The following is a 16454-nucleotide window of genomic DNA, read 5'->3' as shown; positions in this document are numbered from 1 at the left end:
CATGCACAATCATATACTAGGCCAGACACAGTGGCTTACGCCTGTAATCCCAGCACTTTGGGAGGCCAAGGTGGGAGGATCATTTGAGTCCAGGAGTTCAAGACTAGCCTGGGCAACATGGTGAGATCCCATCTCTAAAACAAACAAAATATATATACTGAAGATACAGAATCAGACGTTCAGAAGGTACTGGAACCCTCCTGTGTGTGCCTAAGCTCAGGCTGCACACATGGGAAAAAGGCCAGTCACCCCCACCCTGGTAAATATAAGGTTTCTCTTACACAATCCATTTGGAATATCATGATCTTTGGGTCTCCGGCCCTTGGGGTCCTCCCCAGAGGACTCTTCTGCCAGGCCTGCAGAGTGCATTCTTTGCCTTGGCTGGCCTCAGAGGGGCCCACTGGCCACAGCAGTTTGTCTGTGGTGGTGACAGCAGCAGCAGTGATTGCAGCTCAGATATAGTTGGCAGGGGGTTGTCGGGCGTTGAGCCGCTGCATGTGGCAACCATGGCAGAGCAAGTGCCCATCCAGAGGGAAACAGCAGCAGCCTTCCTCATCACTCAGCTGCATCCGGCAGTCCTCACAGTGGTAGCACTCAGAGTGATAATCCAGGTCCATGGGTATCACCCTCACGATGTCCTCACAGCCCTCAGAGGGCAGGATGGGTTGGCCACAGGCTGCACACTCATGAGCATAATTTTTGTGGTAGTCGGTGACACAGTATACTTGGTTGGAGAAGTCCACTGTGAAGGGGATGCCATCCAGGCACTTGTTGCAAACAACGCATCGGAAGCAGCCTGGGTGATAGGACTTCCCCATTGCTTGTAGGATCTTCTCCAAAATCAAGTGACCACTGACACAGCATTTCTCAGCTGCCTCCTGAAACTCTGAAAACAGATAATCTTCCTCACAGTACACAGAGCCATTGACACTGTAGAAAGCCTGGCAACGCAAAGTTTGCCCACCAGAGCAGCAAACAAAGCACTGGGTGTGGTAGAGGCTGTCCAGGGCCTGGCAGGCATTGCTCTGCCCATAGATGCCTTTGTTGCACTTGATACAGGCGCCAAAGTAGTCCTCCCTGGCCTCCGGCTCCCGCATCCGGGCCCGGGCGGCCTCAGGAACGAAAGGACCTGGTGGCTCCTCCAGACCCGACGGCTCAATCCCCGAGGGTTCTCCGCGGGCTCCGGCTTCTCGCCCACCGGTGTCCACCGTCAGGTGAAGCAAAGCTGTTAGCTCGTCCTGGTACCGGGCGCCCACGGCGCAGTCCCCGTAGCCGGTCACAGAGTGTCGTCCGGGTTGCGCCCCCCGTCTCTCCAAGGGCCCCGCCGCTCCCACTCCGGCCCCGCCTAGAGCTCCAGGGCTGCCCAGGGCCGGGGGATACGGGTGGCGACTTTCCTGGCAGCCGAAACCCACAGGCCGCTGAGCTTACAATCGGTCCAGGGCGGCGTGGAGCTCCGGGTAGGCGGACGGGACCCCTCCAGGAGAATAGCATGCCGGTGCTCCGGCCAGGGGTGGGCCAAACAGGCACGGCCCCGCTGGCAAGGGGCTCCCGTGGTGCTGGTCGTAGCCCATGCTGATGCCGCTGGTGCGATTGCTGCAGGGCCGGCTACCTCCAGCTCCGCCAGCCCCCGCCCAGTCCAGCAGCAGGCTGCCCTGGGGGCTGGACGGCTTTGCTCGCGTCGCTGGCCGAGCTACTGGCGAAGCTAGAGCGGGGGCTGAGGGCCGGGGCCGTGGGCTCTAGCCGAAAATCGGGGGGCAACGACTGAGGTAGAGGCAAGGCCCGGGTGGGCGGCGGCCCCCCGGGAAAGGAGCCTTCGTAGCGCGGCGCGTCAAAGGAGCCGCGCTGATTCCGCTCAGTGTCCAGGGAACCTTGCTCCCGGGCCGGCTCCAACGGCTCATCCCCAGGTCCCCCAGTAGCTCCTCGGGGCCCTGACTTCCTAGGTCCCCCCAACCCACTTAGGCGCCCCTCGCCCGGCCCGGGGGTCCCGTCAGACCCAGATCGGCTAGATTAACCCTTTCTGCGGCCGAACTTCGCCAGCAGGCGACTGGCTTTCTCTCCTAATCGCTCCATGCCCTCCGGACTGGGGCCTCTCGTCCCCTCCCCGCCTGGCACCCTGCGGCGTCTCGGCGGCTGGTTCTCTTTCCCTGCAGCCGGACTCTGGTTCCCCAGGGGCACAGGGGAGGCACAGGGGCTTAGCGGGCGGCCTGGATGCCCGGTGCCAGGAATCCCACAGCATCCCCCAGCGGGAAGGGCTGCGTCCCCCCGCGCATCTGGGGCTGAGCGGGGCTAGCAGGGCCTCTGGCCGCGGCTGTCCTGTCCGCAGGTCTATCTGTTCACGCATAGACTCGCCCAACTGCCCCACCCTCCCCCTAGCTCTCACGCTAGCCCTATCATTTATTTCTGATTGTAAAGTAATGATACAATAGATTTAGATCCTCATTTTAGCCATCATTTAATCATGATCATGTACCACTGAACTTAAAAGTTGGAAAAAAAGCAATCTAAATTTCATCTGAGCTCCAATCCCATGTAATTTATAAAAGTTTGGAAGAACACAGGTAGGTACTCAGAGTAATCAACTTAGCTTTGAAAGAAGAATTTAATTGTTTATTATCTGCCACAACCATAGCCTGGTGAATTGATTTAAATCATTGAGCTATAATTGCTTTTTGAAGATTTTTTTATTTTTCCCTTTCTTGTGAAGTAGTAATTAACAAAATGTAAAAATCTAAATTCAATATATAATTTCATGTTATAAAATAAAGGTTATGCATGAAATATAGTTAATGGTCAAACAAATTCTTTGTTAAGATTGGGGAGCTTTGCAATTTGTGAGAAACATTCACACACACACACAAAGTCTGTAAACAAAGATAAAATGTTTTTGCCGAATAATGTAATTGTCATTTCCTCCTCTCTTATTGAAAGAGAGGTGTCTGTTTACCTGGAGTGTTGCTTAAATCTGCCACAAATTTGTTACTCAAAACCTTATTTATTATATTATAGCAAATAGGGTAATAATTACTGTCAGTGAAGGGGACATACTTTTTGTAACTCTTTACATTTTTCTTAAAATACAAATTCTGTTACATAAATTTTGATTTTGAATCTTTTAATTATCTTTTCACTACCTCCCATACATCCTTTAAGTTTTCTTTGTCTTTTTCAACTTCAGTATACAGATTTCAGCAATACTGTAATTTTTTACTGAGTACTTAACATATATAAGAAAAAGATACTTCACAATTTCCGCATGCTGTAATGAAATATGTTGAGCTTAGTTTATGTTAAGTGTATCTAGTTCTTGCTTGATTTCTTCTTTTTTCCTCTAAAGTTATATTTTATCTTGCAAGTTGTGTATGTATGTGTATTAGTTATGCATTTGTTTAACAAATTATCCAAAATCTTAGTGGATAAAGCAGCAAACATTTATTATCTCACAGTTTCCATGAGTCAGAAATTCAGAGAATGCTTAGCTGCATTCTCTGTGTCTGAATATCTCACAAGGCTAAAATCAAGGTGTCAGTTTGGGCTATGGTTATCCCAAGGTTCAACCAGTGATGAGTCCACTTTTATAGTGACTCAAGTAGCTGTTGGTGGGACTCAGTTCCCCCATGGCTATTCTTAATTGGTGGTTGGCAAGAGGCCTACTTCACTGTTTTACCACATGGATGTTACCCATAAAGCATCTCACAACATGGAAGCAGCTCCGACAGGGCTAATAAATAAGAAGGCAAAAAAGAATGTGCAAGAAAAAAGTCAAAAAGGCTTTTGTCATCTAGACTTGGAAGTGATTAAGCTCAAGTGTGATTAATCTCAAGCCAACTATCAAGCTGAAAGGACAGGATATGAATATTAAGAAAAGGGGATCACTGAAAGCCATTTAGGAAACTGCCTACAAATTATGTGGATATGGATGTTTTATGAAAATAAAATTCCTTGTCCTAGAGTGGTGTCCTTTTACTTTCTTTTTCTTTTTTTTCTGCGTCTAATATTTTAGAACTCAAAACATGGGGATAAAGACAAATTTTAGCATCTTACCCTTAATATTTAGGAGCACAGCATATGTCATGTTGAGGATGCTACTATGCCTTTACATTATGTTGGAAAGTATATATTCATCTCTGGCTCTCTTCTTTTCTCTCAAGTGATGGTGATTTATAATGTCTAGAATAAAGTATACTTAGAAGCCAAATTAAAACTGTATTTTATCGTATTCGTGTAAGCTTACTAAAGTATTACTAAGTACTCCTGTTTGCATCTTCATCATCTCCAAACTTTTTTCTGCTACTATGGCATCTTTCGTATTTGCATGAACCAAATGTGGCTTTTGAAATTGGAAATTTTGGATGGAATAATAATCCACTATGAAGGAGTCGTATAGTTAATGTAAGGAGAAGGGCTGACTTACAAGACCTAAATATATTTTTAAATTCTTCAACACTACTATACCTTCACCTTAATGTACCCAGAACATATGTCTCAGATTTCAATAGTCCTTGGAGTCACATTTTCCTCAAATACCTGAATAAAAAGATTTTACAATCTTGCTTTATTATATATAAGAACTTAATAATTTACCAGGTATTCAAAGATATCCAGGAACATTTATCTTCTTCAACATATTTCCTGATTTTCACTTGCCATTCCATTTCTCATCTGGATCCAGATCAGAGCCTTTACCTACTTTTCTGCAGGTTACTCACTTCTGGGTTTCTTCATGCTTGTGTGGCTCTCTTTTAAACACTTCACACTGAGTTGTGGACACCTATCCCTTCTTTTTCCAAAAGGTCTTTTTTCCCTTCTTTTTTTCAGGAGGCAAGGAAGGGGGAGGCAGTAGGAAGGATTGAACAGAGAGGAAGACGTGCGAAATACTCATTTGGAACAATGGGAGATTGAATAGACCGGAAAAAGAATGATTAAAGTGAGGACTGCTGACATGGTCCTGTTTTCCTCCAGCCATGTTTAGTTGCATCGTTGTGGCATGGAATAGATGGAGAGCTGGGTTTATCCAGGGCTCCCATCTTACTAAGCAGATAGGAGGTGACAGGGAGGTGGGTGAGTTGAGGAGGTGTGCAAAGGACCAATGAGAATGGTTGGCCATGGAGTTTAAGCTGGCTCACTAGAGAGGGAAAAGTCATAAAGGAAGAAAGAAACAGCGAACAGGTAGTAAGATCTTGATTGGAGGTGCTGGTAAGGTTGCAGTTTTGTTTCAGGGCGGTATAGGGAGTAACCTGGATAGCTAGGAGGTGGTGGTCAGAGTGGGCTACTGTGGGGTTTGCAGTCCTTGGACCTGACAAGGTCTAAGGTCTGATCATGGAGGGAGGGGGAAGCTGAGGTAGGACAGAGGACAGGGGTGGGCTTCATGAGATGAAAAGGATGTTAGAAGGATTATCTACCCGGATACTGACATCTCCATGAAGTAAGAGGCCTAGTGTGAATAAATTACACACTCTTCACGGATAAGGGAAGCATGTGCCACGTGGGTAGCCTCCCCAGTCTAGCACCCAGTATATAGCCTATGCAGAATGAATATCTGGGGGCTGCTGGGGGGGAAAACAAGGTCCCTGTGACAGGACCTGAAGCCTGGGGGTCTCGGTGACAGGAGTAGGCCTAGTTTTTTGGTGTAGAATTGAGCCTTGAGTGCACTGGTGGGATCTTATTAAAAGGAACCCCTCAAAGACTAGAGGAAGATGCATCCTCTGACAATGTAGGCTCTGTAAGTGTCCCAAGTACCTGGGCTGGGGGTTAGATGGACTCCAAGGCATTTCCTCAGGTGGCAATGGGCGGATCCCTGGGAAGGCAAAGCTGTGCAGGAAGAAAATGACAAGATGCTACCTTCCCTCAGGGAAAGCCCCTTTCCCAGGAGCAGGGAAGGCGAGGCAGTTTAGGCTGGGTCAGTTTGTCCCTGCCTTCAGAGTCTGCTGGTCCTGGAAAAAGAGGGCCTTATTTTATTTATTTATTTTTCTTTGAGACAGTGTCTTGCTCTGTCGCCCAGGCTGGAGTGCAGTGTCTCGATCTCAGCTCACTGCAACCTCCGCCTCCAAGTCTCAAGCGATCGTTCCGCCTCAGCCTCCAGAGTAGCTGGGACCACAGGGACCACAGGCGCCCGCCAGGACGCGGGCTTTTATTTATTTATTTATTTAGAGAGAGACGTAGCCTCCCTATGTTGCCCAGGCTGGTGTTGAACTCCTGGGCTCAAGCGATCCTCTCGCCTCGGCCTCCCAAAGGGCTGGGATTACAGGCATGAGCCACCAATTCCGGCCAAAAGAGGGCTTTAGGGCACCCCCAGAACGCGAGATCTCCCTCATCTGTCATCTTTAAAGAGGAAGAAGTGGACCCCCAGTCCAGCCATAGTCCATTCGTCCCGAGCACGGTCACTCCGGGGTGGCCAGGAGCAAATGTGTCTCCTTCTGGCTTTTGCACCGCACCAACTAATCCGCGCCAGGCCGCACAGCTGCCCTGGCCTTCCGGGAGGGCTCCTGGAGCGCGGTGTACGCTGCTCCGGAGTCCCACCGCAGGAGTTGAGGCAGCGAGTTCCGAGGGCGGGGTGGGGCGGAATCCGGAGGCACGCGGACCCGGTGGAACGCACTGCGCAGACGGCGCCGGCGCCTGCACTCAGCTGTTGACGAGTCTTTCTTCCAGCTCTATCCTGAAAGTCCTCCAGGCACCGGTCTCTTTTTCCTGCCTTTTGTTTCCCTCCCTGCGAGTCGGCGCGACAGTGAATTTCCGTTTCCCGCGGTGTCCAAGCGGACCTGACGAGTCGCAGTTGTGAGCAGGTTCGGTGGTGCCGCGGACTGGGGTAGGCGGCGGTGGGGTCCCTGGCTCTGGGGCACTGGGAAGATCGCGAGTCGTGCGAGTGGGAGGGTCCTCCCCCGGTCCTCTGGCTCATCTTTGCTCCCGAGGAGCAGCATATTTCGCATCTGCCAGAGGTGTGCCCGGGGGTCGTTGGGAGAGTGACGGGATGAATCCCTGCAGAGAGCGCGGACGGGGAGGGAAGGTGTCGGGGAGACGTCGTTTCCTGGCGACGTGGTCCTGGCAGGCGACTTAGACCTGAGCCGAATCTGTTGACCCCAAATTGTGCTATTCCCACCAAGAAGAAAAGGGAGAGAAACATTAGTACAAGTTCGGAACTAAAATATAGTAGAGAAGCAACATAATCTCTGAAATCACACAGCTATTCAGTTTCAAAGCGTTCCTAGTGCCCAGCTCTCCTAACTCCCGGCCGGTGTTCCTTGATATTACAGTGATATATAAAGACTGTTTCCGCTCGTGTGTGTGTCTGTGGGAAGCCTCTGACTCACTTCTGTGCCTCAGTAGCACCCTGTGCAGCCTTGCAATGTAGCCCTTATTGCATGGCACGAAAGATACTAGTTTGGATTTTCTGCAAGTGAGATCATAGGTATATCCATTTACTGGCACAGTGGCTAGCACATCATAGATAGACACAAACATTTATTAAACGGAATTAATACAGGACCTTAATTGAATGAAATGGCACCCTGCCCCGCTTTTTTTCAATCAAGCTGTCAGATTTTATGCAGCCTGATATTCTAAAAAAAACTCACTAATTCAGTGATTACCAATTTATTGGCCACAGATTCCCAGGTACCTCAGAAATCACTGGAGGGGTCTCTGTAGGTCCATGGGGTCACCAGGCATCATTTAGAACCAGTCATATCTCACACATACAGATATTGCTATTTTTCAAATGTATGCAGATGAGTTGTAATTTAGGAGTTTTACAGAGTCAACAGGTACTAAAAATAACACTGCGATCCTATTGGAAGTTCATAAAAATGTTTTAAATTTTTTATTAAAATTTAAGTTTTAGTTTAAGTTAGGAAACCACCTCATTAGTCCCATTGATATCTAGGTCTGAGCTGTCCAGTATGGTAGCCACATGTGACTATTTAGAGTTAGAAGGAAATTAATTAAAAATTCATTTTTTCAGTTTCTCTAAGTACATTTTAAGTGACCACATGTGGCTAAAGGCTAAATGGCCGAAAAGTACAGATATAGAATATTTCTATCCTTGCAGAAATAGATACTGATGATGTTGACACTTAAGATGAATAAAAAGTAACTTAATCATAAAATGTAATCTTAGCAGAAGTACCTCATCTAATTTATAGCATAACAGAGAGAAATGAAATTGGGGAGGGTTAAGCAGTTTCTACCCTTGTTCAGTGAACAAATACATCATGTCTTCATAAAAAAATAAATGAAATTTAATGTTTTTCCCTGGGTATTGCCTGGATTGTAAAATGCTTCTTCCACCTCCTTAGCCCAACCTTCTTCCTTGTAGGTTAGAGTTACTTGTTATTGGTAAATAGCCACTATGGAGACTAAGGACCAGAAGAAACAAAGAAAGAAAAACAGTGGACCCAAAGATGAAAAGGAAAAGAAGCGGCATCTGCAGGATCTCCAGCTAGGAGACGAAGAAGATGCCTGGAAGAGAAATCCCAAAGCTTTTGCAGTTCAGTCTGCTGTGTGGATGGCTCGATCCTTTCACAGGTATGTTTAGCTACAGTCTGATGCTTCTTCCATTGATTTTTTTTAAATAGGAGCCTCTCACAGGTGACATTTGGATTCACAAGTCTAGTCCAGCTCCAAAGGACATGGAGATGCATGCTGTGTGGCTCTTACTAAAACCTGAGAAGCCTTCCCATAGAAGCTGCCTTGCCTCCAGCATCTGCACACTGGTTGGTGTTTCTTGCCCAAGATACAAGAATTTATAGAATTTGTTTCTTCCTAAACTTTAAACTGTTTCTATGGTGATAAGTGTGCTTTTTCCCTCTGGATATGTTTTACAAATTTGTAATATAAAATACAAAAATTACAATATTTAATACTAACATAGCTTTATTGAGTGAGTCCTTATGATATTCTTAGCAGTGTACTTTAAACATTATTCAACTAAACCCTTCCAGCAGCCTTACCAGAGTAGGAATCATTCTTGCCCTCTTTTTATGGACAACAAAACTGGGGTCAAGAAAACAGGTTACCTCCAATCATATAACCAGTAAGTAGGAGAGCCAAATTTAACTCCAGAGCCTCTGCTCTTATCCATTATGATGCGCTGCCTCGGTATTTACCTTTTGGTTTTTAAAAAATTATTAAAATCACTCATAAAACAGTCAGATTTAAGGAGTGTTTAATTTTCAACTCTCTATACTACCGAAGTTATCTTGTTACATCTTTATTGAACAGCAGTTACTTGGATGGGGGTCAAAAGTTAAGAAGTTAATTGACAAGTTAATTGTATTTATATATTGTCTGTTGTACTCTATAAAATATACGAAAGTACTCATATCTATAAGTATATTTAAAAAGTCTACTTTTACTCTATTTTGAAAGTGAGTTTACTTTTTTTTTTTTTTTTTTAATGAACAGGATTCAGGATTTGAAGACAAAAAAGCATCATATTCCCGTGGTGGATCGAACTCCACTAGAGCCCCCACCAATAGTGGTAGTGGTGACGGGGCCTCCAAAGTTGGAAAGAGCACTTTGATATAATGCCTCATTCGGAACTTCACCTGGCAGAAGTTGACCGAGATCAGGGGCCCTGTGATGATCGTGTCAGGTAGGAGATGCCACCACAGACACAGAGTTGGCGTGGCTGTTGTCATCCGAGGGACATGTGTGTGTTTCTTGTTTTCCTGAGTGGAACATGTTAAATTTTGTCATATCATGTTACCTCTCTTATACTTGTACTAAGTTAGCTATAACTTCAGAAAAGGGTAAGTTCCCAGAGATGAGGATGTGATACATATCTTATCCTGACTGCTCTATAGCTTTGCCAAGCATGTTCCTTGGAAGGGCCTAGCAGGCCTGGTCACTGTGAACACATCATTTAACAGACAGCACGTACCTCCTATGTGCCAGGTGCACGTGCTTGCCCTTATGAAGCCACGTGCTGGCGGAAGTGCGCGTTTTCTCTTTTTCCTGTGAGAATTTGTCTACTTTGGGAGATGGCGACCTTTCCAAGTTTGAGGGAAGATGAAACAAACTTCCAGTGGTAGAATGGCAATGTACACTCTGAAATCTCTTGCTATTGCAATAATATAGTTGGATTGAGGCTTTTCTTTATCTTTGGAGCATCCGTATTTTCTTTTCCTTTTTTTTTTTTGAGTCAGAGTCTTGCTTTTGAAGAAAAAAAGTTTCATAAATATGTACTGATTTTTGTACACATGGCACCTCTCTCTTTTTTTTTTTTTGAGATGGTGTCTCACTCTGTCACCCAGGCTAGAGTGCAGTGGCACGATCTCGGCTCACTGCAAGCTCTGCCTCCCAGGTTCACACCATTCTCCTGCCTCAGCCTCCCAAGTAGCTGGGACTACAGGTGCCACCACACCTGGCTAATTTTTTGTATTTTTAGTAGAGACGGGCTTTCACCATGTTAGCCAGGATGGTCTTGATCTCCTACCTGGTGATCCACCCGCCTCAGCCTCCCAAAGTGCTGGGATTACAGGGGTGAGCCACCACGCCTGGCTGGACGTTGGTTTTTATCAAGAGCCTTTTCTGTATCTATTGAGATAATCATGTGGTTTTTGTCTTTAGTTCTCTTTATGTGACAAATCACATTTATTGATTTGTGTATGTTGAACCAACCTTGCATCCCAGGGATAAAGCCTACTTAACTGTGATGGATAAGCTTTTTGATGTGCTGCTGGATTCATTTGCTGAGTTTTGTTGAGAATTTTTGCATCGATGTTCATCAAGGATATTTGCCTGAAGTTTCCTTTTTTTATTGTGTCTCTGCCAGATTTTGGTATCAGGATGATGCTGGCCTCACAGAATGAGTTATGAAGGAATCCTCCTCCTCAATTTTTTGGAATAGTTTCATCAGGAATGGTACTAGGTCTTCTTTGTACATGTGGTAGAATTCAGCTGTGAATCTGTCTGGTCTTGGGCTTTTATTTTATTTTATTTTTTGGTAGGCTATTTGTTACTGATTCAGTTTCTTTTTTTTTTTTTTTTTTTATACTTTAGGGTTTTAGGGTACATGTGCACAATGTGCAGGTTTGTTACATATGTATCCATGTGCCATGTTGATTTCCTGCACCCATTAACTCGTCATTTAGCATTAGGTGTATTTCCTAATGCTGTCCCTCCCCCCTCCCCCCACCCCACAACAGTCCCCGGAGCGTGATGTTCGCCTTCCTGTGTCCATGAGTTCTCATTGTTCAATTCCCACCTATGAGTGAGAACATGCGGTGTTTGGTTTTTTGTCCTTGCGATAGTTTACTGAGAATGATGTTTTCCAGTTTCATCCATGTCCCTACAAAGGACACGAACTCATCATTTTTTATGGCTGCATAGTATTCCATGGTGTATATGTGCCACATTTTCTTAATCCAGTCTATCGTTGTTGGACATTTGGGTTGGTTCCAACTCTTTGCTATTGTGAATAGTGCCGCAATAAACATACGTGTACATGTGTCTTTATAGCAGCATGATTTATAGTCCTTTGGGTATATACCCAGTAATGGGATGGCTGGGTCAAATGGTATTTCTAGTTCTAGATCCTTGAGGAATCGCCACACTGACTTCCACAATGGTTGAACTAGTTTACAGTCCCACCAACAGTGTAAAAGTGTTCCTATTTCTCCACATCCTCTCCAGCACCTGTTGTTTCCTGATTTTTTAATGATGGCCATTCTAACTGGTGTGAGATGGTATCTCACTGTGGTTTTGATTTGCATTTCTCTGATGGCCAGTGATGAGGAGCATTTCTTCATGTGTTTTTTGGCTGCATAAATGTCTTCTTTTGAGAAGTGTCTGTTCATGTCCTCTGCCCACTTTTTGATGGGGTTGTTTGTTTTTTTCTTGTAAATTTGTTTGAGTTCATTGTAGATTCTGGATATTAGCCCTTTGTCAGATGAGTAGGTTGCAAAAATTTTCTCCCATTCTGTAGGTTGCCTGTTCACTCTGATGATAGTTTCTTTTGCTGTGCAGAAGCTCTTTAGTTTAATGAGATCCCATTTGTCGATTTTGGCTTTTGTTGCCATTGCTTTTGGTGTTTTAGACATGAAGTCCTTGCCCACGCCTATGTCCTGAATGGTATTGCCTAGGTTTTCTTGTAGGATTTTAATGGTTTTAGGTCTAACATATAAGTCTTTAATCCATCTTGAATTAATTTTTGTATAAGGTGTAAGGAAGGGATCCAGTTGCAGCTTTCTACATATGGCTAGCCAGTTTTCCCAGCACCATTTATTAAATAGGGAATCCTTTCTCCATTGCTTGTTTTTGTCAGGTTTGTCAAAGATCAGATAGTTGTAGCTATGCGGCATCATTTCTGAGGGCTCTGTTCTGTTCCATTGATCTATGTCTCTGTTGTGGTACCAGTACCATGCTGTTTTGGTTACTGTAGCCTTGTAGTATAGTTTAAAGTCAGGTAGTATGATGCCTCCAGCTTTGTTCTTTTGGCTTAGGATTGACTTGGCGATGCGGGCCCTTTTTTGGTTCCATATGAACTTTAAAGTAGTTTTTTCCAATTCTGTGAAGAAAGTCATTGGTAGCTTGACGGGGATGGCATTGAATCTATAAATTACTTTGGGCAGTATGGCCATTTTCACGATATTGATTCTTCCAACCCATGAGCATGGAATGTTCTTCCATTTGTTTGTATCCTCTTTTATTTCATTGAGCAGTGGTTTGTAGTTCTCCTTGAAGAGGTCCTTCACATCCCTTGTAAGTTGGATTCCTAGGTATTTTATTCTCTTTGAAGCAATTGTGAATGGGAGTTCACTCATGATTTGGCTCTCTGTTTGTCTGTTATTGGTGTACAAGAATGCTTGTGATTTTTGTACATTAATTTTGTATCCTGAGACTTTGCTGAAGTTGCTAATCAGCTTAAGGATATTTTGGGCTGAGACAATGGGGTTTTCTAGATATACAATCATGTCATCTGCAAACAGGGACAATTTGACTTCCTCTTTTCCTAATTGAATACCCTTTATTTCCTTCTCCTGCCTGATTGCTCTGGCCAGAACTTCCAGCACTATGTTGAATAGGAGTGGTGAGAGAGGGCATCCCTGTCTTGTGCCAGTTTTCAGAGGGAATGCTTCCAGTTTTTGCCCATTCAGTATGATATTGGCTGTGGGTTTGTTGTAGATAGCTCTTATTATTTTGAGGTACGTCCCATCAATACCTAATTTATTGAGAGTTTCTAGCATGAAGGGTTGTTGAATTTTGTCAAAGGCCTTTTCTGCATCTATTGAGATAATCATGTGGTTTTTGTCTTTGGTTCTGTTTATATGCTGGATTACATTTATTGATTTGCGTATGTTGAACCAGCCTTGCATCCCAGGGATGAAGCCCACTTGATCATGGTGGATAAGCTTTTTGATGTGCTGCTGGATTCGGTTTGCCAGTATTTTATTGAGGATTTTTGCATCAATGTTCATCAAGGATATTGGTCTGAAATTCTCTTTTTTGGTTATGTCTCTGCCAGGTTTTGGTATCAGGACGATGCTGGCTTTGTAAAATGTGTTAGGGAGGATTCCCTCTTTTTCTATCGATTGGAATAGTTTCAGAAGGAATGGTACCAGTTCCTCCTTGTACCTCTGGTAGAATTCGGCTGTGAGTCCATCAGGTCCTGGACTCTTTTTGGTTGGTAAGCTATTGATTATTGCCACAATTTCAGAACCTGTTATTGGTCTATTCAGAGATTCAACTTCTTCCTGGTTTAGTCTTGGGAGGGTGTATTTGTCGAGGAATTTATCCATTTCTTCTAGATTTTCTAGTTTATTTGCATAGAGGTGTTTGTAGTATCCTCTGATGGTAGATTGTATTTCTGTGGGATCGGTGGTGATATCCCCTTTTTCGTTTTTTATTGCATCTATTTGATTCTTCTCTCTTTTCTTCTTTATTAGTCTTGCTAGCGGTCCATCAATTTTGTTGATCTTTTCAAAAAACCAGCTCCTGGATTCATTAATTTTTTGAAGGGTTTTTTGTGTCTCTATTTCCTTCAGTTCTGCTCTGATTTTAGTTATTTCTAGCCTTCTGCTAGCTTTTGAATGTGTTTGCTCTTGCTTTTCTAGTTCTTTTAATTGTGATGTTAGGGTGTCAATTTTGGATCTTTCCTGCTTTCTCTTGTGGGCATTTAGTGCTATACATTTCCCTCTACACACTGCTTTGAATGTGTCCCAGAGATTCTGGTATGTTGTGTCTTTGTTCTCGTTGGTTTCAAAGAACATCTTTATTTCTGCCTTCATTTCATTATGTACCCAATAGTCATTCAGGAGCAGGTTGTTCAGTTTCCATGTAGTTGAGCGGTTTTGACTGAGTTTCTTAATCCTGAGTTCTAGTTTGATTGCACTGTGGTCTGAGAGACAGTTTGTTATAATCTCTGTTCTTTTACATTTGCTGAGAAGAGCTTTACTTCCAACTATGTGGTCAATTTTGGAATAGGTGTGGTGTGGTGCTGAAAAAATGTATACTCTGTTGATTTGGGGTGGAGAGTTCTGTAGATGTCTATTAGGTCCACTTTATGTAGAGCTGAGTTCAATTCCTGGATATCTTTGTTAACTTTCTGTCTCGTTGATCTGTCTAATGCTGACAGTGGGGTGTTAAAATCTCCCATTATTATTGTGTGGGAGTTTAAGTCCCTTTGTAGGTCACTGAGGACTTGCTTTATGAATCTGGGTGCTCCTGTGTTGGGTGCATATATATTTAGGATAGTTAGCTCTTCTTGTTGAATTGATCCCTTTACCATTATGTAATGGCCTTCTTTGTCTCTTTTGATCTTTGTTGGTTTAAAGTCTATTTTATCAGAGACTAGGATTGCAACCCCTGCCTTTTTTTGTTTTCCAGTTGCTTGATAGATCTTCCTCCATCCCTTTATTTTGAGTCTATGTGTGTCTCTGCACGTGAGATGGGTTTCCTGAATACAGCACACTGATGGGTCCTGACTCCTTATCCAGTTTGCCAGTCTGTGTCTTTTGATTGGAGCATTTAGCCCATTTACATTTAACGTGAATATTGTTATGTGTGAATCTGATCCTGTCATTATGATGTTAGTTGGTTATTTTGCTCGTTAGTTGCTATAGTTTCTTCCTAGCCTCGATGGTCTTTACAATTTGGCATGTTTTTGCAGGGGCTGGTACCGGTTGTTCCTTTCCATGTTTAGTGCTTCCTTCAGGAGCTCTTTTAGGGCAGGCCTGGTGGTGACAAAATCACTCAGCGTTTGCTTGTCTGTAAAGTATTTTATTTCTCCTTCACTTATGAAGCTTAGTTTGGCGGGATAGGAAATTCTGGGTTGAAAATTCTTTTCTTTAAGAATGTTGAATATCGGCCCCCACTCTCTTCTGGCTTGTAGAGTTTCTGCCGAGAGATCAGCTGTTAGTCTGATGGGCTTCCCTTTGTGGGTAACCCGACCTTTCTCTCTGGCTGCCCTTAACATTTTTTCCTTCATTTCAACTTTGATGAATCTGACAATTATGTGTCTTGGAGTTGCCCTTCTCGAGGAGTATCTTTGTGGCGTTCTCTGTATTTCCTGAATCTGAATGCTGGCCTGCCTTGCTAGATTGGGGAAGTTCTCCTGGATAATATCTTGCAGAGTGTTTTCCAACTTGGTTCCATTCTCCCCATCATTTTCAGGTACACCAATCAGACGTAGGTTTGGTCTTTTCACATAGTCCCAAATTTCTTGGAGGCTTTGTTCATTTCTTTTTATTCTTTTTTCTCTAAACTTCCCTTCTCTCTTCATTTCATTCATTTCATCTTCTATCAGCGATACCCTTTCTTCCAGTTGATCGCATCTGCTACTGAGGCTTCTGCATTCTTCGCGTAGTTCTCGAAACTTGGCTTTCAGCTCCATCATCTCCTTTAAGCCCTTCTCTCCATTGGTTATTCTAGTTATCCATTCTTCTAATTTTTTTTTCAAAGTTTTTAACTTCTTTGCTATTGTTTTGAATTTCCTCTCGTAGCTCAGAGTAGTTTGATCGTCTGAAGCCTTCTTCTCTCAACTCATCAAAGTCATCCTCCATCCAGCTTTGTTCCATTGCTGGTGAGGAACTGCGTTCCTTTGGAGGAGGAGAGGTGCTCTGTTTTTTAGAGTTTCCAGTTTTTTTGGTCTGTTTTTTCCCCATCTTTGTGGTTTTGTCTACTTTTTGTCTTTGATGATGGTGATGTACAGATGGGTTTTTGGTGTGGATGTCCTTTCTGTTTGTTAATTTTCCTTCTACCAGACAAGACCCTCAGCTGCAGGTCTGTTGGAGTTTACTAGAGGTCCACTCCAGACCCTGTTTGGCTGGGTGTCAGCACCGGTGGCTGCAGGACAGCGGATTTTCGTGAGACCACAAATTCAGCTGTCTGATAGTTCCTCTGAAAGTTTTGTCTCAGAGGAGTATCTGGTTGAATGAGGTGTCAGTCTGTCCCTACTGGGGGGGTGCCTCCCAGTTAGGCTGCTCAGGGGTGAGGGACCCACTTTAGGAGGCAGTCTGTCC

At 44.2% G+C, this 16454-nt stretch overlaps 1 pseudogene; it reads right to left on the bottom strand.

The window, feature by feature from the left end:
• Positions 1–319: 319 nt before the first annotated feature.
• Positions 320–2070, bottom strand: LOC129480899 (LIM domain-containing protein ajuba-like; annotated as a pseudogene).
• Positions 2071–16454: the final 14384 nt, after the last annotated feature.

Source organism: Symphalangus syndactylus, chromosome 4 (assembly GCF_028878055.3).
Source record: "Symphalangus syndactylus isolate Jambi chromosome 4, NHGRI_mSymSyn1-v2.1_pri, whole genome shotgun sequence".
In the NCBI taxonomy this organism is placed as follows: domain Eukaryota; kingdom Metazoa; phylum Chordata; class Mammalia; order Primates; family Hylobatidae; genus Symphalangus; species Symphalangus syndactylus.
This window is presented reverse-complemented; position numbering and strand designations above follow the sequence as displayed.